At 49.2% G+C, this 25,766-nt stretch overlaps 1 pseudogene; it reads right to left on the bottom strand.

Moving 5' to 3' along the window:
- Window positions 1-2,464: 2,464 nt before the first annotated feature.
- On the bottom strand, window positions 2,465-25,035 carry LOC119440536 (cathepsin B-like; annotated as a pseudogene).
- Window positions 25,036-25,766: the final 731 nt, after the last annotated feature.

Below are 25,766 nucleotides of genomic sequence, written 5' to 3'. Positions count from 1 at the left end.
AAACTTGTTTGTTAGTCCAAAATTGACGACGGGAAGGCATGTCCGGTTATCGGCGACGGTTACGACGGAGTGGGGCACAGTGATATCGCGCATCAAAAGGACATCAGGAACAGGAGTAGCGACGTAATCACCATCGGGCAGAGGGAAAGATGATAGCAATTCGACGAAAGTCAAGGTTTTAGGCGGCAGGCGGACGAAGGCGGTCGGACTAAAGTTGTTCGGCAGTTCAGCACGAATATGCGCGAGTAGAGGAAGTTCGAGGCAAAGGGTACCGGTAGAACAGTCGATCAAAGCTGAATGCGCCGTAAGGAAGTCTAGTCCGAAGATTAGGTCATGGGGACAATTGGTCAGCACTGTAAAAGAACGGGAATGTGGCGGTCGGCGATACTGATCCGGGAAGTACACATTCCAGTGACGGCAACAGCGCTGCCATCGGCGACGCGTACGGCTCGTGTAGTAGCAGGCGTGAGAACCTTTTTCAATCGACGACGGAGGTTATTACTCATGATGGACACCTGGGCTCCAGTATCTATTAACGCCGTCAAAGGGACACCGTCGACGTGGACATCAAGTAAGTTCTGGTTCGTTGGGAGCGTCAATGGGGGATTTTGACACGACGAAGATAATGCAGCGCTACCCCCAGGAGCTGCATGGTCTAGTTTTCCGTCCGGGAAGACCCATAATTGGTCGGCGACGAATAGCGGCGTGGCTGGGGCGACGGGGACCGACGGCGCAGAGGTGACGGTGAGCGAGCGGGACGACTGTCATCGATGGATACGTCAGAGGTAGAAGGCATACGGCGAGGCGAGTAGCGGCGAGGGTCGGCATAAGGGCGCGGAGACGGGGAGAAGTAGCTCGAATACGGCGAGATCCAGGAGGTGCGGCAGTGGCGAGCGACGTGGCCAATGCGGTGACAACGGAAGCAAATGGGCTTGTCATCCGGAGTTCGCCACTCTGTAGGGTTGCGGTATCTGGGAGGGGAATACAGATTGATGCTAGGCGCAGCTGTCGGCACCACTCGGGCGTCAGGTCGCGAGACGGAGCAGGCAGCAGGAAAACCGAGGTTGGCAAATTCTTGCCGCACAACTTCCTGAATGAGGGAGATCACCGGGGCTGGTTGGTCAAAGGTGGGGTCAACTGGGCGTGGATGGAACGGGGCAGGACTTACAGCCTCGAGCTCGCGGCGAACAATACGTGTGACGGTCTCATTGGACGGGGGTGAAGCGGTAATGGCGACGCAGGAGGACGTCGCAGCCGTGTTAGGGAGCCGGGAGAACTGCGGAATGACGCGGCGGCTTTTGGCGAGCTCAAAGCGGCGGCATTCCTTGATAATGACGTCGATGGTGGACACATTGTTGAATATCAACAAGTTGAACGCATCGTCCGCGATCCCTTTGAGAACGTGGCCTACCTTGTCAACTTCGACCATGTTCGCGTCGACTTTTCGGCAAAGAGCGAGCACGTCCTGTATGTACGAGACATACGATTCAGTAGAAGACTGCACTCGAGTAGCAAGCTCTTTCTTTGCAGCCAGCTGCCGACCGGTCGGATTTCCAAAAAGGTCGCGGAGCTTCTCCTTGAAAGCATCCCAGCTAGAGATCTCCTCCTCGTGTGTCCGGAACCAGACACGAGGTGTTCCGTCCAAGTAGAAGAGGACGTTCGCGAGCATTATGGTAGGGTCCCAGTGGTTGTTGCGGCAAACAAGCTCATACATGCCGAGCCAGTCATCAACGTCGACATTATCTTGACCGGAGAATATGCCAGGATCGCGGGGAGTGGCAACCGTGACGTACGTTGTGGTTGGAGTCGGAGTAGTAGGAGCAGACGAGGTCTCGTCAGCGGGAGCCATGGTGGAAAGCTGGACGGTGCGGCCGCTGCGGAGCTCCGTGGCGAGGACGGGGAACGGCACGCTCCACCAAAATGTTACGCGAACGAAGGGTTGAGTACTGGAGACTATTTACAAAATATATTTACACAGGATAGCTGCAGCGCTGGCGAGTTCAGCCGACAGCTCGAGAGCCAAACGCAATTCGTCTTCTTCGTCTGGGCGCCCGCGCGCATCGTCCATAAGAAACACGCAATATGCATGTATCAATATGATTATGTAAATAGGTAGACTAATAATTAAAAGTTTGACCGCTATCAAAACAAAGATACCAATGCGGTTTGAGGCAGTGGTTATATAAATATAGCCAAGCATGTATAACTGTGCCACGTTGCCGTCTCTGCATTACATTTAAGAAAGTCAGCACCTAGCACAAGAAGGAAACAGCTGATCTCGCGTGCTTACGTGACGAATTGGATTGTTGACAATATATACTTTCTAATCTATTCCACATGACATTGCTCCATGAAGCCACAAAACCTGAGGCACCCTTCTCATGCACAATGTATTTTTCAGCACTGTAGGTTATCCGACTGATTAGACATGGCCACAACAAGACATTTATTTCCAGTCAGCAGTTCATTCCTTAGGTATCCCAGCGTGTATTCCGTCCTCAATGCCGCATTCGTCCTGTCCACGTAGAATTTTGAAGTAGCCTGCAATGAGATAGCGAATCATCGTGAAAGAAGGTAAGGCATGCAGGCACGGACACAAGCGAAGATAACCAGATGGAGAGATACCGGATTTTCAGGAGAGAGGTGTTGCGCCTCCTCCTGAATTTTCTTAGAGACATCGATCTATTCGGCGAGTGGGGATGCTTATATTTTGTAACGCTAAAAAGCAGCAATCATACGATCTCAATCACTACGTGGATAACTGGGTTATCGTTCGGTACGGAGTGAATTTGGTGGAGTACGCATTCTGTGACCCGTATAATCGCCTCGATCTGTATTAGCAGTGGTGTCTACACGCTTCTCAGGCTGCGTTTAACTGATTGTGACATGTTTATTCTGGCACATCGAAAGGAGACGTTTGGGCACAGTAATTGCCCACATGCTTTGCAAGGCTCGTAGCTATCGCCCCCCCCCCTCCATTATATATAACGCTGGGGCTATCGCGCCAGCGTCCTATTCTGCAGAGTAAGAGATATACCGCGTGCCTTAGTGCGCATTTGCACAGGTTGCAAGGGCAGTTGTTGATTTTTAAAAAAAAAGGGAGTAATGGAATGGTATATAGCGGCTACAATTAAGTTATTCTTTTTCTTGCTTACGGAAATGGCAGCTACCTCGGCTGGGGTAGAAAAGTCGCAGTTTCGCCAGAAAGGCGAAGCATCGGTTGCGATAGCAAAGTGTTGGACAGCTATACGAAGTAAGGATAGTAGTTTTATTGGCTGTGTAAACATAGGTATAATAACTAAATGAACAAGTAGGGTGCCACGCGCGCACAAGCAAGCATGAACACATCTCACTGGATGACCGCGGAAACTCGCTGTCAAAACGCTGGACTGAGGAAGGCTGCTGTCGGCGTGCTGATTGTGAGACTCACCTTTATCTCCCCAGTCATTGTTCCAGGAGTTTGCCACGAGCCAGTAGGGGGCGCCGTTCTCGGTGCCCCAACCGATGATGCGAATGGCGTGGCCTCCTAGAATCACACTGCTCATCCTCTTGTAGACGCCTGTCACAATACGTAGTTCAGAAGTTTGCTTCGACAGCACGTTGCAATGTTGTAAAACTAAATTTATCATTACCATCTTCATCCTCATCAGCCTTATGAAGTCCACTGCAGGTCGAACGCTTCTTCAAGTGCTTTCCAATTACTCGTGGCTTGCAACAGCTGGCACCTCCTTAATGCCTGCCCATTTCCTAATTTCAACACACCTCGTACCATATGTCGGCAAAATAAACTGAATTCACTCAGACTCGCTTATAAAATACATTTTCCTGGTTAGGAATCACGCGGACTCACCAATATTCTACTCGACTGGGCTCACTCCAACTGAGACTGACCAAATTTCTACTCAGCCGGGTTCACTCGAACTCAGACACACCAATAATCGACTCAGCAGGGCTCCCTCAAACTATGGCTCACCGATATTTTACTTAACCGGGCTCACTCCAACTCAAAATGAGCAAAATTATACTCAGCCGGCCAGGAAGTTAAGTCTCGGTAAGTCAGTCATCTGAATTGTTGTCCATAAGCACCGAAACGGGTTGTTTGCAGGTTATTCAAATACAATGATAGGCAGTAAATGTAAGAGCATAGACCACATGATTTCTGTACGCCATGTATCAAGCTAAACAAAACAAAAAGTTTAACAGAGAGCTTGAGGGAAATTTCTACAAGTTGGTATGGTCAACAGACTGTCCATAGTCTTTCCACGTACGTGTAAGGACCTTAAATTCATTCACGGTGTAGAGGCTTAGTGCCTTACACGTTCAATGAGCTATTATGAAATCCCCACAAATTAAACAGAATAATACACCTGTAAGAAAGCAGAGTAATTTCTAGCATGACTACAAACAATGTATTAAGTGTCTAAAATATCAAGCAAATCTCGCACACTGTGGGAATCGATCTAAGGCGAAGCATATTGTCGGTAGCTGGCTACTGAGAATTGTTTGGGATTACGCAAAGCATTACCAGGTGGACAAACGTGTTTGCGTAAGACAGGCAGCTATGTACGTATTTTACGTGAGCGCGTGTGTGGTGACAGCAGCAAGACGATGGTGACAACGTTCGTGTGACGCCGAGTTCTACTCGGGCCGTTGGAGGCGAGCTTCCGACATGCCAGTTGTTGGGTTCTACATATATACAGCGGACGAGTTTAAGCAAGAGAAAGCAACAACGTGCCATACAATAGTACGTGCCTATCGCGATGTCATGGATTGTATGGTTAAACGACGATGGCATTTGCACTCCATTAATGAATCGCTAAAACCAGTTCGACGTGGGTCGATTATGAAAGCGGTACATCCAGTACAGTGTCCCACGGTTTATACGTACCGTTAACTGCACCCGTCGTGGTGGATGAAAGCGCGAGCTGTCACGAGGAAAGAACACGAGAAGCTGGCACGTGACGCAGGTGCCTAATGTCTCAAAGAGTTTTGTGCTCAAGTCGGCTTCGGCGTGTGAGGAGTAGGCGTGCTATCGTGACCTAGTGGTAAGAGCATTGAGCTGCTGTGTTCGAAGGCAGAGGTACGATTCCACTGTCGGTCATTCATATTTTTTAATGCGTTCACATTACGAGTGTCAAAGCAGAAAAACTTCAACGGCGATATAGTGGTAAATCAGACAGAATGCGTTGGCAATGCGTTGCACCTCAGTGAGGTCACCGATTAATTATTTAACGTGTTCACCACACTGCAAAGTGTTGCTCCGGAGCTCACGCGAGACACGTCCTGCCTGTTTGAGGAGATATGCTCAAATCGCCACTGAAAGTTTTCTTACAGAGGTCCGAAGTGTGGCGCGACAGGAAATACCTACCAGCCTACTGACCTACCGGTAAGTGCATAGATCGAGGCAAAGATTGCATTAAGTTTTTTTCTGATGGAAGGTTCTTTATGTTTATGGGGAGTGTAATAATTTCAGGACGGCCACAGCGTATCCACCCAGTTTCCGGCTGTGACGGTAATCCTATAACCTTCGGTACCTCGTACTACACTTCGTCGAAAACAAGGCCAGTAGCCAGGATACCTGTAAGGCTAGTAAAGTAGTGCTAACCTGCGTCTAGGTAGCGCTAACCTGCGGTAGTGCTAGCCTGCGTCTAAGCTACTTGGCCAAGACGACAATACAGCAACACCCAGCTAAAATCACGAAAGTCTGGGGTGTTCGCAAAGAAAGCTTTGCTTAAAAAAATATTTCGAATCTAACTTATTCCCATGATCCAGTGCAAAGCTTGTACCAAATGTGACTAAAATATAAAAGAACGTGTTAGTATGCTTGATGCTCGGATGTATCTACTGTGATGCGCAATGTCTTAAACTACTCGCGACCACACTATGAGTTTTATTTCTATTTTTATTGTTCTCTATTTAGCACTCTGAGCGCCCTGAGCACCCTGAGCGTGCATAAATTGAGCTCGTTCTGTATGCTAGTGTGATCATCTGAAGACATTATTAAATGCGCTGTGAGTATTTTACTAATCAGCTTTGAATTATTTACGTTTTTATTGTTATTGTTGTAAAAACGACAAGTTGGATCAATTTATAAGTTAACATCATCGCGATCAACAGCCTGAAATGAACAAAGAAGTATACGTTCAAGCAACAAGAGAAATGCTTTTGTCTGAATCCATTACCCTTTGTTCATTTTGAGCTGTTGATTTCAAACATGTTATTGGTATATTGTTGAGTTCTCTTTAATAACAAGCGTATGTCGATATTTATTATAAAAAGGAGCAGCTGGCATTAAGCCTAATACCAGAGTACCTCTCTCTCACACATGCACACATGCACATACGCACGCACATGCACATTTAAAAAAAAAAGAAGAAGGCAGACCAATGATCTGGCGTTGAGCTATTGCCAAAGCCTGCTTACCACTTTTGTATGCTGGGAAATCCGAGAAGACTAAGAAGTTCGCTTCCACAGGCCCATTTTTGAGGATTTCTGTCCGTATTTGTTTTTCATCCTTGCTAATTGAGTAGACTTCCTTTGCTTGAAACAAAGTGGTGAAAATATCGCGCAGTTATACGCATGCAGGATTGAAGTGCTTGTAATAGTAAATTGAGTTTTGCAAGCACTACGAACACGTACTTGCAAAACCAGGCCATATGTATGACTAAGTATGTTTGTAAAACTTATAAAACAGCTGACACTATCAGTTGCAATACAGTAGTTTACAGTGACGCATGCAAGCTTGGAAGTCTTTCTTAATGAAAACGGCATTAACAGAAGCAACTTTAGTCACTTTACAATAATAAAGCATCTTCATCTTTTTTTTTACGTAGCCCTAGTAAAAACTCAAGATAAATCGCGTGCTTTTATTGTAAGTCAGCGGAGTTCCTAATGATATCGTAAGAATAGCAAACGTAGCCGCTTTATCGGGCTGCTAAATACAGTGCATTCTATAAAAAGTAGATGTCAATCATTTGGTAATGTGGCGCCGCTTCTGACATTTAACTAGATTAATTGCATTTTCTCCCATGCATGCATGCGGCTATATACAGAGTTTCATGCAAAGAATGCTGGAAGCAAATCTGACAGTAGGGTATGGGGGAGGTGCCAACATTCCAGTATATAGAAACGACGCTAAAGTGCAGAGTAGCATTTGATCCTTCTGAGATTTTGGAGTTGTTGCGGCTAAAGGTAACATTTATGACTCTCAGCTTTCAGCAAATATGGTTTTCTGTGACCTTTATAAGACCAGCAATCTTACTGCTACCACTCTAGCGTAAAAAAAAGCGCATCGAACAAGAGGAAATTGTTTGAGCGAAGCTAGCTGTAATTGTTGTTTGTGACGAACGCTGCCCTTATTTAGCGACCATTTGCAAGCACAGAAAACAGGACCAAGTCGAACACAGTTTAACCATGAAACGCCTCGCCCAACGTAAATTCTGGTACTGCATCAATGATATGGCGAACTATAAATGAAGATATATTCATAATGGAATAGGTATCAGGTTCAACGGACATTATTCTCTTTTTTTAACGTTCGACATGTATTTGTGATGAATGATTTATTTATTCAATTGGCACATTTTCATTGAAAACCTTTTCATTCAGCTCATTTTGTTTATGTCTTGTAACCTTTCTCTTTCACTGTCCAAAGCTTGCGTATACATTTCTTTGTGCGTAAACTAAGATCGCCGGATTCGTGTCAATCCGAAGAGATTTTATTCGTAAATGTTGCCCTTGCGCCTTCTTAGAAAAAAGGTTGTCGCAGTTTCACCTGAAAGGCGAAGCATCAATTGCGATAGCAAATTTGTAGAGAGCTATACGGCGTAATGATATTAGCTTTATCAGCTGTATAAACTTGGACATGCAGCAGCATCGGCAACACGCAGAACTGTTGTCGACGCCATCGGCGTTTTGCCCGCGTTCGCTCAAAATGAGTGCGGCGTTGGTGACTGTTGCCGGAGCCTCTGATATAAATAGGCACTTGGTGCCGCAGCTAAACGTCGCCTCCCTTCCCTCCCACTCCCCCACGGCCTCTCGCGCGTCGGAAGAAGGCGCGTTTGCTCTACATATATGGTGATTGTAAATGAGGAAAGAGACGCCTACTTCTGCAGCCCTTAAGCGAGCCCGGCGCAGAACGCGCGTTTGTTCTCCGCCGTGCGTTCACTCCCCGTGAAAGCGCGCGCCCCTCGCGCCCTTTCACTCGCACATACAGCGTTCGGCGCGCGGCGACGATTTCATCTCCATTGACGTCATACGGAACCTCACGGCGACGGCGACGGCGACGCCGACGGCTGAAATCTGCTTTTGAGTGTCCATATAATTGCTGTCGCAATAAAAAAAGTTGTCGCAGTTTTGGAGACGCGCGGCGGCGTCGACGAGTACTGTCGCGTCCTCATGTGCTCCGCGAATTTTCCTGCTTTTTGGTGGAAAATTGTGTGTGCGACTGGTTTCCACGATCATCACGGATCTGTGAAGTGGTCCCGCATCGACTGAAACTACCCACAGCCGTGAGTGACCGGAACTTATTGTTGTACAAGCTCAAACGTGCTTTCGTTTCGTGCGAGCTCGCTAAAACCAAAGCCGCCTCGTAGGCGGCCGCAGGAACGCCAGAGTGTGCGGCGAACGCGCGCTCGATGGCTCTTGAAAATCAAGCCCCCGACGTAACCGCGCGTTCCCAAAGTGCATATCGTTACTTCCTTCAAGGCATAGTGCCTAAGACAGTCACACATATTTTACAAAACATCCCTCCGCTTCCCCATCCGGTGACCATCACGTGGGTGCCTGGGCATGAGTGTGTCCCCGGGAACGAGCGCGTTAATGCGCAAGTCCGAGGTCTTTCCCTCCGGACTCCGGACGACCACTCACCCAAGCCCACGGAAAAACCAGGAGCGGGGATCTACACCTACCACCAGATTACCACGTATTACAGGAAAGGTAGACGAGAATTACCTGCCCCTCACCATTCCCTTACCCCCCATCAGTGTTCAATCTGGCGCCAGATCCAGACCAATGCACTTATTTCCCCATATCTGGCACATTTATTTTACCCTGGTCTCAATAATCCACAGTGTACCAGCTGCCAAGCGCCCCGGGCAGATCTTTTCCACTGTTTGTGGAGCTGCCCCAAGCCCATGGCGGTACAACCTATTCCCAACCCTTCCTTTTCCACGTGGGAGGCCCCTCTTCGGGCCACTTGCTCGGATGACCAGCTCTGGCTGGTGGACCGGGCCTGCCTAGAGATGTCGGCCAGGGGGCTCCCGGACATATAGGGGCCCAACCACATTTAAATAGATGAAATAAAGTTTTTATCCATCCATCCATCCATCCCGGACCCTCGCGGATGACGGACACGCGACGCCAAGACTTTGATAATATGGATTTTCAAGACTCCGCTGCTCAAAATCTCCCGGCACCAAGAGGACCCAGCGATGAGAACGCCGGTACAGGGAGCCAAAGTCAAACGGATGGGGGCTGGCAGACGGTCCTCACGCTTCGGCAGAAAAAAAAGCCATTGCGAAAGAGAAGAAGACCAAACCACCGGAATATTCGGGGACCTTGAAGCACCAAGAAGCTTCCACTGGTCAAGCAACCGGAAAATCTAAACGCAAACCAGCCTACAGGCGGTTACCCCCACTCCCGAAAGACGACTTCAAGATAGTGGTGCGACCGCATCAGGGGCTACCGGTCAAGAACCTGACTAGTCCACTACTGGCGGACGCCGTGATTGTTGCATGCGGCGGGCAAATATCAGGTGAGCAATTTTTGCTCAGAATCAAGCCAGGCTCCAACATCTTTATCGTGTCCACGCCGCACCAGACAGTGGCGGACTACGTTAGACGCATTACAACGCTAAGCATCAACGGCCGGCCTCACTCGGTCAACGCCTATGTAGCGACAAGTGAAGGGACAACCAAGGGTGTCATTCATGGCTTGGACCCGCACACGATGCCTGAAGCACTAAAAGAAAACCTGCGCATTCGCACGCAAGGGGTCGAAATTCTCCAAGCACGCATGTTCCGTAACACTAAAACGGCCGTTATCACCTTTTTTGGACGAATAACGCCGCGGTACGTTTACTACAATGGCGGAGAACTTGCTTGCTACCCCTACAAGGTCACCACTCAGGTGTGTAAAGTGTGTCACCAAATGGGTCACCGATCGGACGTCTGTCCCCAGCCAGACACTCCAGTGTGTCATACATGTGGACAACAGGACCCTGTAGACGGACACGAGTGTGCTCCCAAATGTGCAGCCTGTGGCGAGGGTCACATGACAGGAGACCGAAGTTGCAAAAAACGTCTCAAGCCCCAAAGCAACAGACCCCCGAGGGCTGGCGTTCCCCGGACTACCCGGAAGGACCCCTCAACGAAGCCACCTCAACGCCAACGTTGGTTAAGTTCCGATGATGAAGAATCCGCATCGGATCCCTTCCCAGAGCTACCAGGGACTCGCCGTCGATCTAGATCGCGGACACCAAAGAACTCTAATGAAAAAAAATAGCCCAACTCATTCACAATCACCCAAGACGCCTAAATCTAGGGCTCCCGTCACTGCGACCAAGCAAGCGCCACAAGATAACACGGTAAGCTGGACACGAGTCGTTTCTCCTACTGCTCCTGTAACAGAAAATCCCGCATATCAAAAGATCATTAACGAAAACAAGCTTCTCCGCGAGAGCCTGGCAGAAATCAAACGAGAGTTGGCCTCCCTGAAAGCTAGCAGCTGCACTGAACCGAACAAAACAGCACATACTAAAGAAGCAGGCTCGCCTGTGAAGGTTATAACGACGCCTAATACCATGGAGGGCACACTCCAACAAGTAGTGCAACAACTACAAACTATGCAGAATTTTCAGCAGCAGATGTACGCAGAAGTACAAAGCCTAAAAACTTACGTCGATGAATCTGTAGCCAGTGTAAGGACTGCGGTTCGTAAGCGAGCCAGCACCAGCCCGGGTGCTCAGTCTAGCCGCCGTCCGAAACCCATACCGTCCTCGGACAGCGAGAGCACTATTCATGGCGAGTAAAACGCGAGCACACCACGAATATCTCGAAGTCTGCCAATGGAACTGACGCACCTTCCACAAAAGGGCGGCTGCTCTACAGCAATACATTAACACTGCGCCAGTCAAACCTGATGTCATTTGTTTACAAGAGATCGGTAGCAAGCCGGTCAAATTAACTGGCTACTACACGATATCCCACCCAGATTACCCTAAGGTTGCGACGATGGTGCTCAAGGACATAGCAACCAGTATAGATTATCTGGCGACTAGCAGCATCAACCACCAAATCGTAACAATACTACCGCAGAAGCACAGCAAAGCAAGAACCATAATCACGAATGTGTATAGCCCACCTAAAGAAAAAAGGGCTGATTTTGAGGCACTCATTCGGTATGTCAAGGCTCACTCCAGCACCCAGGATCGACTACTGCTTCTTGGGGACTTCAATGCCCCTCACACCAGCTGGGGTTACCGAACAGACACCCCCAAAGGCCGGGAGCTCGAACAAGCGGTCGAAGCATATGACCTCCAACTCATCATTCTCCCTCAAAACCCAACGAGATTAGGTAACAGCGTCAGCGCAGACACCTTTCCAGATCTTACATTTACAAACAATGTCGACGAGGTATTCTGGACCAACCTAGAAGAAAATCTAGGCAGTGACCATTTCATTCTCAGCGTGTCGGTAGGCTCTCCCAAAATTCGACGAGCCTGTGGGAATGTGGTGATCACGGATTGGGTAAATTATCGCAAAGTCCCCATGCCGCAGATATTACCCGAGAACGCTGAAGACTGGGCAACGCACATACGAGACGCTCATAAAGCAACATCTAAGCGGATAGCGCTCACAGCGGAAACGCCGGTAGTTGACAGCCATCTGCTGCATATGTGGGAAGGCAGAAGGGGGCTAACCAAGCGATGGAAAAAACAGCGACTTAATCGCAAACTGCGCCATAGAATCGCCGAAATCTCCGAGCGGGCAAACGCTTACGCACAGCAGTTAGAGGCAGCGAGTTGGGCGAGTTTTTGCGACTCACTTCGCGAAACGCTACACACCTCCAAGACATGGGCAATACTTCGCAGCATAATGGAACCAGGAAAAACCAAAACGGCCACGAACCGCACCCTTCAAAAACTTGCCGGAGAATTTCCGGGAACAGAACAGGCCCTCCTCACTAAGCTCAAAGATAAGTACGTAGGAGAGGTAACCACTCCCCCATGCATCCTACCATACAAAGGGCAAGAAAACGCAGTGCTCGACGCACCGATAACTAAAGCAGAACTCTTTGCGGCAACGCAAGCTGCGAAGAGAAATACTGCTCCAGGACCGGATCAACTCACAAATGCTATGATCCGGAACCTGAGTGACGAACACCTAGAACAGCTTACTCGATATATTAATGAACAGGTATGGGAGAGGGGCGTGGTTCCACAACAGTGGAAGGAGGCCAAAATTGTGCTTATTCCGAAAGCAGCAAAACCTCATGATCTACAAAATCTCAGGCCGATATCACTAACCTCCTGTCTTGGAAAATTATTTGAGAAGGTGATTCACACGCGTCTCACGTCTTACATTGAAGACCGCAGCCTCTTTCCCACAAACATATTCGGCTTTCGCCAACATTTGTCAACTCAGGATGTTTTCCTGCTACTTCGGGAAGAAGTCCTTCGCAACACCACGGTTGGTACAGAACATCTCGTCCTCGCTCTTGATTTGAAAAGTGCATTCGACACTATGTCACATGAACTAATCTTATCTGAGCTGAATGACATCGGTTGTGGAGAAAGAGTCTATGACTACGTCCGCTCTTTCCTGACCTCTCGCATCGCGACAATAGGTATCGGCACTACACGCTCAGACTCTTTTCTCATGCCCAATAGAGGTACACCACAAGGGGCGATACTCTCGCCCCTTCTTTTCAACATCGGCATGAGGCGCTTAGCCAAAAAATTCGACGTCATATCCGGGCTCGGGTACGCGTTATATGCCGACGACATTACACTATGGGCCACCAGCGGCTCTTTAGGACAAAAAGAACAAATCCTGCAATAAGCAGCGACCGCTGTTGAAACCTTCGTTCGCAGTAGCGGAATGAGCTGCGCTCCCGATAAATCAGAATATATCAGGATCCGAGGTCGAGGCCGTCAAACTCAAGAGCCGGTAAACCTCTTTATAGGAGACAGCCAGGTAAGGGAGGTCCAGAAAATGCGAGTCCTCGGACTGTGGCTGCAAAGCAACAAACGAGTGGACCACACCATTAAAACTCTTAGAACTACGGTGAAACAGATCTCCCGCATGATTCGTAGAGTAACTTATCACCGAAAAGGTTTCAAGGAAACTGAGACGATCCGGCTCGTTCAGGCTTTTGTGCTAAGTCGTATCACATATAGTCTCCCTTTTCAATACCCCACGAAAACTGAACTAAATGCCCTAGATGCGTTGATCAGAACGTCGTACAAAGCGGCTCTCGGCCTACCACAGGGAACCTCCACTGAACGCCTGGTGGCCCTAGGAATACATAACAACTACGAGGAGCTATGCGCAGCGGTGCTTATGTCTCAACGGGAGAGGCTTAGCTTAACCTCCACTGGCAGAGCATTACTCTGCCACGTTGGTTACCCCGCTTGTCCACAGTACGCGGGAGAAGAACTGGAATCTCTACCTAAAATTCTTCGTGAAAAGATCACAGTAGCTCCAATCCCCAAAAACATGAGTCCGAAATACCACCCGGGGTCGTAGAAGTGCACGAGCACGCAAGTTAATGCAGCAATTCGGTAGAAATCCGGATACGGTCTACACAGATGTCGCTCGATGCAATACTTATAAGTACGCCCTCGCAGTAGGAGCGGCCGCAGATCAAGGGCTTCTGACTTGCGCCACGGCTCGAGTCGCATGTGCGAATACCGCAGAAGCTTCAGCCATCGCGCTAGCTATAAAAACTAAGGACGCTCTGGGAAAATCGTCGATAATTCTTACAGATTCCCAAGTCGCATGTAGATTATTCCTCACCGGGAGGATACCACATAGCACCACTCAACTATTAGGATCCAACCTAACGCAGAACCACATGATCATCTGGTGCCCGGGTCACATAGGACTCGATGGCAATGAGAGAGCGGACGGCGCAGCTCGTGCTTTTGTCAACCGAGCGGCCGACCACTCTTCAGAAAAACCCTTCTTACCGCGAGACATCCTTGAGTACCAACGGCGCGAGCGACGAAAGTACAGTCCACCACACCCTGATCTATCCGGGCGGGACTCTTATGACTGGCGCCGAATACAGACGCACACATATCCAAATCTTTATTTGAAATATGCCATTCACCCCACATTCTACAGCGCTCACTGTCCGTGGTGCGGAGGCCAGCCAACTCTAGCCCACATTACGTGGGATTGCCAGAACAGGCCACCCAAAATTAATACACCGCAAATAGCCGGCAAACTTTCCGGAAAGGAGCAGTGGGAGACTTGGCTCGCCAGCGAGGATCGGGAGATGCAACTAGCTCTCCTCGACCAGGCACGGCGGACCGCTCAAGCCAGTGGAGCCCTGGACTAGGGGCTCCACCCACCCGCTCCCTACACTTGTTATTTTTAATAAACGTTTTGATATATATATATATATATATATATATATATATATGTCGCAGTTTCACCCGAAAGGCGAAGCATCAATTGCGATAGCAAATTAGTAGAGAGCTATACGGAGTAAGGACAGTAGTTTTATCAGCTGTATAAACTTGGACTTGCAGCAGCACCACCAACGCGCAGAACTGTTGTCGACGCCGTCGCCGTTTTCCCCGCGTTCACACCGAACGCGCGCGGCGTTGGTGACTGTTGCCGGTGCCTCTTGGGGCGGTTCGGAGGTTTTTGACGAGATCAGAACGGGACACTCGACGAGCAGCGGTGGTAGTCTTTACTACCTTCGCACCTCGCAACGTCTAAGGGGCGAAGCCTTGCCCCCCCCCCCCCCCCCCCTCCTCGTCGTCGTCCGTTGCTCTGCTTTGCATGGAGTCCGCTAGGGGCGCTGCCATGCACAAGGGCGTTCGTTCGCGACGCGCGCTCTCTCTCTCTTCAGCCAAGGATGATAACGGTTGCTTCTGATAACGGCGCGCCCTCTATGGATGAAAAGGCGAGAGTGGCGGCTCAACTGCAAGCGGAGTCGAGGGCTCGCAAAGCTGCTGCAGCACAGCGACGCAGACAACAAGCGGACCCGGAGTCTAGGGCACGGGAAGCTGCAACAAAACGGCAACGCCGGCAAGCGGACCCAGAGCTGAGGGCTCCCGAAGCTGCAGCAGTACGGCAACGCCGGCAAGCGGACCGGGAGCTGAGGGCTCGCGAAGCTTGCGCTTGAACCGAGCATCGGCGCCACCAACCTCAGGAGAATGCTTCTGGCGTTTTGGCGCCGCTTCCGGCGCTCTCGCCGCCTGTGGGCCCGCTTACCGGCGTCGGGGGATTCACGGTTAACCGAATGATCCCCCGGTGCTTCGCCCACTAATCATCATTCACTTCGTAGATATGCGGTGTTTTTATTGCGATAGCAATTATATGGACACTCAAAAGCAGATTTCTGCCGTCGGCGTCGGCGTCGCCGTGAGGTTCCGTATGACGTCATTTGGAGAAGAAATCGTCGATGATGATGATGATAAGTGGTTCTTGAGGGAAAGGGAAAGGTTGGCGCTAGCGCGCGCCGAACGCTGTATGTGCGAGTGAAAGGGCGCGAGGGGCGCGTCTTTCACGGGGAGTGAACGCACGGCGGAGAACAAACGTGCGTTCTGCGCCGTGCTCGCTTAAGGGCTGCAGAAGTAGGCGTCTCTGTTCTCCTTCACAATCACCATGTATGTAGAGCAAACGCGCCTTCTTCCGACGAGCGAGAGGCCGTGGGGGAGGGGGAGGGAAGGGAGGCGACGTTTAGCTGCGGCACGCAGTGCCTATTTATATCAGAGGCTCCGGCAACCGTCACCAACGCCGCACGCATTTTGAGCGAACGCGGGCAAAACGCCGCTGGCGTCGACAATAGTTCTACGTGTTGCCGATGCTGCTGCATGTCCAAGTTTATACAGCTGATAAAGCTAATATCAGTACTCCGTATAGCTCTCTACAAGTTTGCTATCGCAATTGATGCTTCGCCTTTCAGGTGAAACTGCGACAACTTTTTTATATAAAAAAAAATGTGGTTGATCCCTCTTATATAGGAATCGGTATAGAACCCGAAAGTGAAACGTGTCTTCACAGAAGTAGTGTAATGTTTATTGCACATTGATATATAATGTCTATTGGTGTTTTGTGGCTAAAGCGCCCTTAGGCGTTGATGCACCCACGCTGACGCCTGGTGGCACGTCTCCTCCATCACGACTACCAACGTCGATGACCATGAGCAACCGTCGTGCATATGGAAGCTGCACTACGCTGCACACGCTAGCACAACGCGAAAGACGAAGCACGTAACTGACACACTAATACAACGCGCAAGACAAAGCACGTAACTGAATCGTCACCGAGTCAAATCAGCGCGTACAGCGCGTCGTAATTGCAGCCTCCGCGATCAACTTCAGAAACATTTTCAGAGCTAATTGCGGAGGCCACGCTCCGCTGTGCAAGGTACGGTGAACGCCACCTAGGTGGCGTTGGTAGTGCTTCTTGATGCCAGCGTCCCTTCGAATGCTGGCATCGAGGCGTCGTAGTGCTGAGACCACCGAAGCGTTCACTGTCGGTGCGCGTTAGTGTCATAATGCAGTACTTCTCTTTTCTGCTCGTAGGCGGCGGCACCGCCCCGAGCAAGAGCGCGGGTACACGGAGGAGTGTTAGATATATAAGCCGCGTCTGTGTAGCTCTCTGCAAATGCGTTTGTGGCGCAATGGGTCAAACGCTCGGCGATCTATCGTCGCGGACCGAGAGGTCGTGGGTTCGATTTCCAAATTTTGCATGTTTGTGGAACTTTTTCTTCTGGTTTCTTTCTTTGTATTATGCTCGTGTACATTGTAAGAACGTCATATCCGTGACGGAAATACGTCAGTGAAGTCTTGGTGGACCCCGGCATAAAACACTTTCGTGTTAATATACATTTTGGTACCACAGCTAAACGTCGCCTCCCCTCCCTCCCTCCCGTCCCCCCACGGCTTTCGCGCGACGGAAGTAGTCGCGTTTGCTCTCTCTCTCATATATATATATGGTGATTGTAAAGGAGGAAAGAGACCCTTAATTCGGCAGCCCTTCAGGGAGCACGGCGCAGAACGCGCGTTTGTTCTCCGCCTTGCGTTCGCTCGTCCCTCGCGCCCTTTCACTCGCACATACAGCGTCCGGCGCGCGGCGACGGTTTCAACGCCGTTGACGTCATACGGAACCTCACGGCGACGGCGACGGCAGAAATCCTCTTTGAGTGTCTATATAATTGCTATCGCAATGAAAGCGTAAAGTACGACTTACACGCAAACTGCAGACATGACCACTTCGACTTGTTATTCGAATGTACGAGAAAACATAAATATGTTACGCGGAAAGCTGCCGTTTGAGGCCTGTCTGAGTCTGCACGGCCTATAGGTGGCGGTACTTTTAGCACAGCATGCCTTATATTCCGATTCTTGTAGGACCTCCGTATACAATTCTGCGGCAAAGTGCGTTATTGAACTAATTGAATTTCTCAAAGTAAAATGCGTCAGAAAATTCGTAAAGTATGACTTACACACAACCTGCACACATGATAGCATCGGATTGTAATTTGAACATACGAGAAAACATGATTCTCTTATGCAGAAACTCAAACACGAAGCCTTCCAACTGCCGTTTGTTGTTGGGCCCTCTGCAGGTTGTCATACTACTTGTTGTCAGTCATACTTTACGAATTTTCTCACGCATTTTACTTTGAGAAATTCAATTAGTTCTATAACAGACTTGCTCGAGGTGGAGGGCTCCAAAACAAGCGGCAGGTAGAAGGCTTATATTTGAATTACAATCCGTAGCTATCATGTCTACAGCTTGTCTGTAAGTCGTACTTTACGGATTCTCTGACGCAATTTACTTTGAAAATATTAATCAGTTTAATAAGGCACTTGCGCTTGGCGGAGGGCCTCGAGGAATAAGCATGTATTCTGCACATACGCAAATGTGCGTGTGCGCTTCAGGTATGTCGCTTGTGGTGGTGGCGCTTGTCTAACGTCCTCAACAGCTTCGCAGTACATCCACCTTCACAGAGTGGAATGTAGGCGGATTTCTTTAACACGAGAGTGTTTTATGCTGGGCTTCACCGACAGTTTGTCCTATTTACAAACGTCAAGCATTCATCATCACGGAAGTCCGTGATTTGGCGATAATTTGATATTTTGAGCCTACATAATGGTTCCAGTATCCTTCGATGCATGCTGGAACTGTTTGTCTGGCCATCCACCTGTAGTATGCATTTATTTACAATATTCTCGACCCTTGTCGAGTGCAGCTATAGGCCAGAGTTTCTAACACATTGATCGCAGATCAATAAGGTTTCTAAAGAAGATGGCCTCCGGCAGGTCTTTACGGCGTGTCGGCGAGGCTCTGTACTGGCGTCGACCATGGTATTTTCTCATTTATGATTGGGTCAATGCGATACAAGCTGACCAGGGAACGAGTGGCGGGAGGGTTCTCGCGCGGCAGTCACCATATTTGTGCCGTTGTTTCTCTCTATGTATACTAAAGGAACGCATGATGACGTGTGGTTGGGAAGCTTGGGGTCAGGACACTCGGACCGCGCGCGCCTGGGTATTATCCTTCATGAAGCATTTCGCGCGCGATATTTCATAATGAATGCACAGATTAGATAACAAGCAAATACGTGTCACTAAATTTAATTGCAGACCGTTACGTGACAATACCCGGATGCCTGCACTCCCCCCTTTGCGTTATTGCCTGGCGTCTATTACATCTATCTTCGTGAGGTCCTCGCCCGGTTATCGGCATTTTAATGCGAAAGCGGCTTGTATGGTTCTCTAGAATTCTCAGGAACTTCCTAACAAAAGCCCATGACGATACTTCCATCACCATTAGCTCAATCACTGAGGGAGGGACATTCCATCGGAAGGAAAAAAAAAGTTTTACAAATGCTGTTTCCCGACCACCAGCCAATTTCTCTACCATATTTAACTATTTACAGCTGGTAAGGGAAATCTGGCCGATTGTTCGCCCCCTTGGTATTTCTTGATTGATTGCAGCTGTATACAGGAACACTATAGAGCAACACTGTGAAGCCTTCTTTTGAATCGCCTGGGTGTACGCGCCGACTCTGGTCAGCATTGGAGACAGTCTACGTTGACTGCTAAGAAATCTTCGAGCACAACTAATGGAACGCATTTGGAAGTTGTCTCTGTGATTTGACGCCACCTCGCGTCGAGGAAAAAAAAACTAAGTGCATATTATTTCTACATTTTAACTCATTGCGTTTACGTACCTATAAGAGGCACAGCGTAACTTATACATTAAAGCGTGATTACATTTCCTTGTGCGTATGCCACCTTCCCATGGAGTTTCCAAGTAGTCTGCTGAGCCGCCATCTTGCATGGCCAGCCCCAAAGTAGCCTGCGCCGTTCTTGACTTGGATGGGGTCTACGCGAAGCCGTCTCCTTTGCTGGATTCGTCAGAATCGAGGTGTCCACTACGCTTAAGGTGTCCACTACGCTCAAGGTGTCCGCTACGCTGCCTATCACATCACCAGAATTGGAATGCTTCCGCTATTGGCATTTGTTTGGGGGAAAATTGTTGGTTAATCGAAAAGAAGATTTAGGCCGCATTTTGCATTATTGAATTTCTTACCGAAACCGCAGGACTGACACGTCAGTGTGACGTCAGAGGTTTTAGAATAGTTTGGTGTTGGGGTCGTCATTTCTTGTGCAGAAAAAGTTCTAAAGGAAGAAAGGAACTCGCTTGATTGAGTCTTTTCTTCCTCCATAGAATGCAGTGTAATCCTTTTTGTCGATAAACTATAGTGCATAGTCCCGAGTAGGCGCTGTCAAAATTAACGGTGTTACTAGTGCGGGAACTTCATCGTAGCGTCGCCACCGTTCTTCCATCTTTTTTCCCCTTTTAAGGCTTATCAAGCCACCACTGGAACAGTAATTAACAAATCAAGCTTAGCTAAGCATTTTATTGCGATAGCAAATATATGGACACTCCAGGCGCACTTCTGTCATCGTCGTCGGCGTGAGGTTCTGTATAAGGTCCAAGGGTGACACCGCCCTCACCTCGCGCCCTACGCTGTGTGTGCCAGTGAAAGCGTGCGAGGGGAGAAGATCGCGGCTCAATCTGGTCCGCGCGAAAAGGAGGAAAGCGGGCAAGAAGTGTGCCGTTTTCCGTCGCGCGCGATGTACCTAGGGGAGGAGGGGGCGGCATTCTACTCTGGCTGCAACTGCGTATGGGGTGGCTGCGCGTGGTCGCGCGGCCTTATCTTCAAGGCGATCTGCGTTGGGGGCAGAGTCTAGGGCGGTCGCCGGCTCATAGCTTTCTGCGTGCTGTGTGTTCTCGGCGCTCAGTTGGCGTTGGAGCGATAAACCGCACGAAGGTCACTTCGCTCGCTGCTACCGCCGTGTTTCCTCACGACAGCGTTTTGACAGCAAGTGTCCGCGGTCATCGACTGTGATGTGTTCATGTTTGCTGTGCGCACTGACACCATGCTTGTTGATTTAGTTATTAGGCGAATGTTTACAAGTTGATACGGCCGATAAAAGTACTATCCTTACTTCGTATGGTTCTCCACTAATTTGCTGTCGCAATCGATGCTTAGCGTTTCGGGCGAAACTGCAACTTTTTTTCTCTTGAGCATCCCTAGGCGTCCCAAAGCCTGTGGATTATCTGATTAAGAGGATAAACTTAAGCCTTCTGTGGATTAAGTTTGACCCTTCAGGTTTCTTGAACAAGTTCTCACAAAATGAACATTTCTAGATTCTGACCATATTGGAATGCAGCCGTCGCTCCAGTCTCGTATTCCTTCCACATTTTCCCCTTCGCCACTTCCGTGCCGTTTGCCGTGTATGTGTTATTGTATTCCTTCATGTAATCCTGTCAAGGCTCGATTGGACGACTCGATCTATCATTACGAACAAAAAGCTCCGATTTTGACAACCCCCCTCCCCTCTTTTCTGTTTCTTTTTTTTACTCTCATTTATGAGATCCCCCTCTTTCAGAGCAGGTGATTTCGGGAGCTTGGTATGGCCGGCATCGCGAGTGCACAGCGTGAAACAGTGAAGGTTCTGCAAAAGTGCCTCTTGGCACTGAAACGCTATGTATGGTGTACTCGTCACACTGTAATTTAATCACCTGAATTATGAAGGATACGCTATCGAAACGTTTGGTCGTTAGACCATTATCGTCGGCGCTATGTATGATGCAGAAGCGGCCGGTTGCCGGAGTTTAAACAGCAGTCAGTCATAAATGAAACGCTATATCGCTGCGCTGACTGTGGAAGTTCGCAGAATGAACGGTCGCTTGCAAACGAGACATCATCGCGCAAACAGTTGAGTCACATGCCGTGGTGCTCGCTCATAGGTGCGCGTAACGCCACAACGTCGACGTTCGAGAAGTCACTCATCACCATTGCGCTTCCCAGATGTCGCCTTTAAGCATGCACACCAGGTGTTGCAGGGATGTATGTGGGAAACTTCCTTTTTCATCCTCTCGAGCAGCTTAGTTGTTTCAGCCCAGTACAGTACAGCTTTGGTGCGAATAAAGAAAGTGTTTGGTGAAGCCATAGCGCTAACAAACCAAACGTTGGTAGAGTGGGAAGGCGCCGCGGACGTCGGATAGGCCTTCTCAAGGTTTCTAATGGCCGCCATGTAAATATGTGCATACTTTTTATTGCGATAGCAATTATATGGACACTTCTACCAGATTTCTGCCGTCGCCGTCGTCGTCGCCGTCGTCGTCGCCGTCGCCGTGAGGTTCCCTATAGATAAAATCTTCGCCGCGCGCCGTATGCCCGAGCGGAAGCGTGCGGGGACGCGCGCTATCACGGAGAGCGAACGCACTCAATCACCCACGCGCAAGCAAGGAAGCGGGAAGCCAGCGCCGGAGGGAGCGCGGGGGGGGGGGGGGGGGCGCACTTCTACGCTGCCAACAACCGCGCTCGTCGCTCGTCCGCACCGTCTCTTATCTCCACACGGCTCTGACCTTTCTGCGCCGTGCATTCGCCGCTCAGTTTCCGTTGAAGCGATAGACCGCACGTACCTTCGCCCGCTGCGCGGCGTATGCGCTCGCTGCCAGCGTTTTGACAGTCGTTGTCTGCAGTCATTCAGTGTGATCTATTCATGTTTGTTTGTGCGCGCTCACACCACGCTTGTTCAATCAGTTAGTAATAGTCTGGCCACATTTTCCAACGCACGCTACACATGCAATGCTGCCCGGGTCGGCAGTGCAGCGCTACAGGTGTGTCCCTTCGCACGCGCTGCCCACGGGAAGCGCTTCTCATCAACACCACCGTTTCACACGCGCCTCTCGTGGTCATCGAGGTCCTCTCTTCATGTCGGTCTACTTACGCCGCAGCACACCTGCTTACTTAATCAGCTCACGTTTACTACAATTCATATTGCTACCAAAGCCGCTCACCTTACTTCGTATGACATTGCTGTGTTGCTATCGCATTCATTGCTTCGCCCTTAGGGCGAAACTGTGACATTTTTTAACGTTATCTCGGCGAAGACGCCTGCTGCCAGCATCAGTTATTGTTGCCATTAATAAATTTCAATTCTGTTGACTAACATCATGCATCGACTATTTGACAATAGAAACCCCTTACTTTTCGAACGTTCGTGTACAATTCGATTCGAATAGTATAAGGATCTATAGATATTTTTTTTTGTTTTATGACTTTTTAATTTGGAACAAAATGTGGCCGGCCGGCTAGATGCCTATCAGGGTATTAAAGATCGTAGTGCTTGGAAGTGTCTTGCGATTCTACTTGGCCACTTTGTGCATACCTAATGGTTAGGAAAGTAGATTTTTTCGAAACAAACATGTAAAGGTCAGCTTTATTAGGGAATTGGGCTTTTGCTGACGTATATTTGCTGTAATGAGGATGCTTACGTATAATTGGTTTTATCACTGAGAAATTTTGTAGAAAATATGGCCGGCCGCCTGGACACCTATAGTGGTAGTAAAGATGGTAGTGCTTGGAACTTGAATTGGTGGTGAGCGCCAGTCGGCGTTCACGGGCGACGACGTTCTTGGCGCGTTCCTGGCGCTTTTTTCGAAGCCAATTCCACACAACCGTCATCGTTTGGTGGCGCCGCGGCGGCTGACCTTTGAATATGGGTGTATGGACCCACGAGAACCGTGCCGCCGGAGTTATAAATACCAAGTTTCACCACATACTGACTTACCGTCGTGTCGGAAATACCGATGACGGCTGGCAGCCTCCGAGGATCTGTTTACGCTGCGCAGAAGCACAGGCCTGGCCCGTTTCCTATGGCTGTAATTGCTTCACCCTTCTAGCAAAAGTGTATAGTGAAGACTGTGCCCGTATATAAACTCGTGTTTGTGAATGCGCAACGAAGCTGCCACAGCTTCTAGAATACGCGTTTCACCTTCGTGTTATGACCAATTCCTCTGAAAGAGGGATCAACCATTTTTTTTTTCAGCCAACGAACTCCGCTATCTGCCGGATAGGCGCAATCCGGATATGTGACAACCGCGCAAGCGCCGTCGAGAGGTAAAGCACAACATGACCGTACCGACCGCGTTCTTGCGTCTCAAGCGTCCGTGTAATTGCTATCGCAATGAAACAAAAAGAGTGTGTAACAAGCGCCACCTCGTAGTGGTGCGTACTGGCGCATCTGTGCGCCAGTACGCGCCTCCGCCCTGACGCTTTCTCTATATACGTACCAAAGTGCTTGTCCTCACTTACCCTTTGCCGTACCCCTTGCGGCAAGCACGCATGCAGCGTGGAGTCGGTTGGATCTTCTTGCACGGCGGTCTCGGACCCTTGGTGCGGTGTTCGCACGGGGGAAGACGTAGGGCTGGCAACCGTCCTCGGTGCCGTACAAACCGCCGGTGACATGCCGTCCTTTTTGTAATAATCCCAAGCCGCAGGCGGGTAACCCCCTTGCACCTGTTTTGAGATAAGAAAGTATACATCAGACATTTACGGGCTTCTTGTGAACCTTTGAATCAAACAACCGGGCAGCATGAACATTCGCACTTTTTCTCGTTCCTGTGTGACTTAGCCGTTCTCCGCTTTGACTGCGCTTTGATGTAGCCATTCTTCCCTGTGTACAGAGAGAGAGAGAGAGAGAGAGAGAAAAGGAAGGAATGAAAGGCAAGGAGGTGAACTAGCCTTTTTTTTTTTTTAGTTTGCTAGCCTACACGTGGTGAGCGGGACGGGGGAATGAAAAAGGCTGAGAGCGAGAGAGAGAGAGAGAGAGAAAACACGATCTTCATCACACTTTCACATGCACTAGACCACATGCAGCGTATCTATGTCTGTCGCTTCAGGTACTGACGAAGAACTCGAGTGGCTTTCTGGGTTAAGGAGCTGTGAGGCCAGGCTCCCAAGACCTTTGCATCTGTAAAGCGCCGATCGCCCCAGTTATCGCTGCTGGCGTTGTTTATCGAACGCGAACAGTGGTACAGGAGATGGGCCGATTGTGTTCACATCTACACTTATCGCACATGGGTACAACCTATTCTAATGAGATATTTTTATGTCATGAGTTGGCGAAGGCTAGACTACACGTGGACGACGCAGCAGTTGCGTCACGCGTGTACGGAGTGGTCCTATACAATCTTGCCGCCGGTTTTCATGCAGTGATTGCAACGTGATATTATGTGCAAAGTCTATATACTATACTTATGTGGGCCCGTGTTTCAGACGTGCTGATTCGCCCTTCCAAGACCGTTTACAGGCATACTGTTCGGTATTTTCTAGATGACCACAAGCACGCAATATTGCATGAACGACAAATTACACAACGAGAGCTGCGAAGTGTCGTTCGCGTCGTTCGTCAACGGTATCGTCACATTTATAAATGTTTTTCTGGTATTTGAACGTTGTTGCCCCCACCCAGGGTTCAGTCATTGGTCGCGACGTGCGCTTGCAACGTTATGTTACCGTGTTGCCGTCGTAGGCCGCTGCTGTGGACCCGCTCCTACTGTCGTTTGTGAAACTTAGGGCCCGAAGGCTTAATGCCCAACTGGAACGTAGTTTCACTTTGACTAAACTTTTATACATGTTTTGATAGAAATGTTTGTTAGAAATGTGATGGTATATACCCACTAACGCAATCTTGGCAAAGCCGCGGGGCTAGTGATTATATAGTTTTCTCGGATGCTTACCGCAAGGCATATGTAGCAGTACTAGTAATACAACCCGTATCTAATAAATGAAAAAAAAAGAAATAACATAGCACTAAAAAACGCGTGCAACCGTGTGTGACACATGCAAGTACAGTATGCAGCAATGTGTTAGCACATTTTTTGTTCGTTATCCAATAGGCATACTTCCAGGAAACTAAGGCTTAAGTTTGACCTCCTAAGCATCATGCCTAATATCCTAAGAATCAAGCACACACAGAAGGTGATGAATGGAGGCCGCAAAAGCCAGAGTCGGACACTTGGGACCCGTTCAAATGCTGTCAGTTACAGATCACCAGGCTCAAATGACAGCAGGTGTCATGGCCATCCCAATCCTCACCTTTTCATACTATATGTATATTTCACATGAGAAGGTTGAAAAAACAGTTAGCAGTCAAAAATGCGTTGTTTTTTATGTTGGTTTACTTTTTTCGCAACATGTTTGCCGATAATCGC

Source organism: Dermacentor silvarum, chromosome 2 (genome assembly GCF_013339745.2).
Source record: "Dermacentor silvarum isolate Dsil-2018 chromosome 2, BIME_Dsil_1.4, whole genome shotgun sequence".
In the NCBI taxonomy this organism is placed as follows: domain Eukaryota; kingdom Metazoa; phylum Arthropoda; class Arachnida; order Ixodida; family Ixodidae; genus Dermacentor; species Dermacentor silvarum.
Note: the sequence above shows the minus strand (reverse complement) of the source record. Positions and strands in the feature narration are given on the sequence as shown.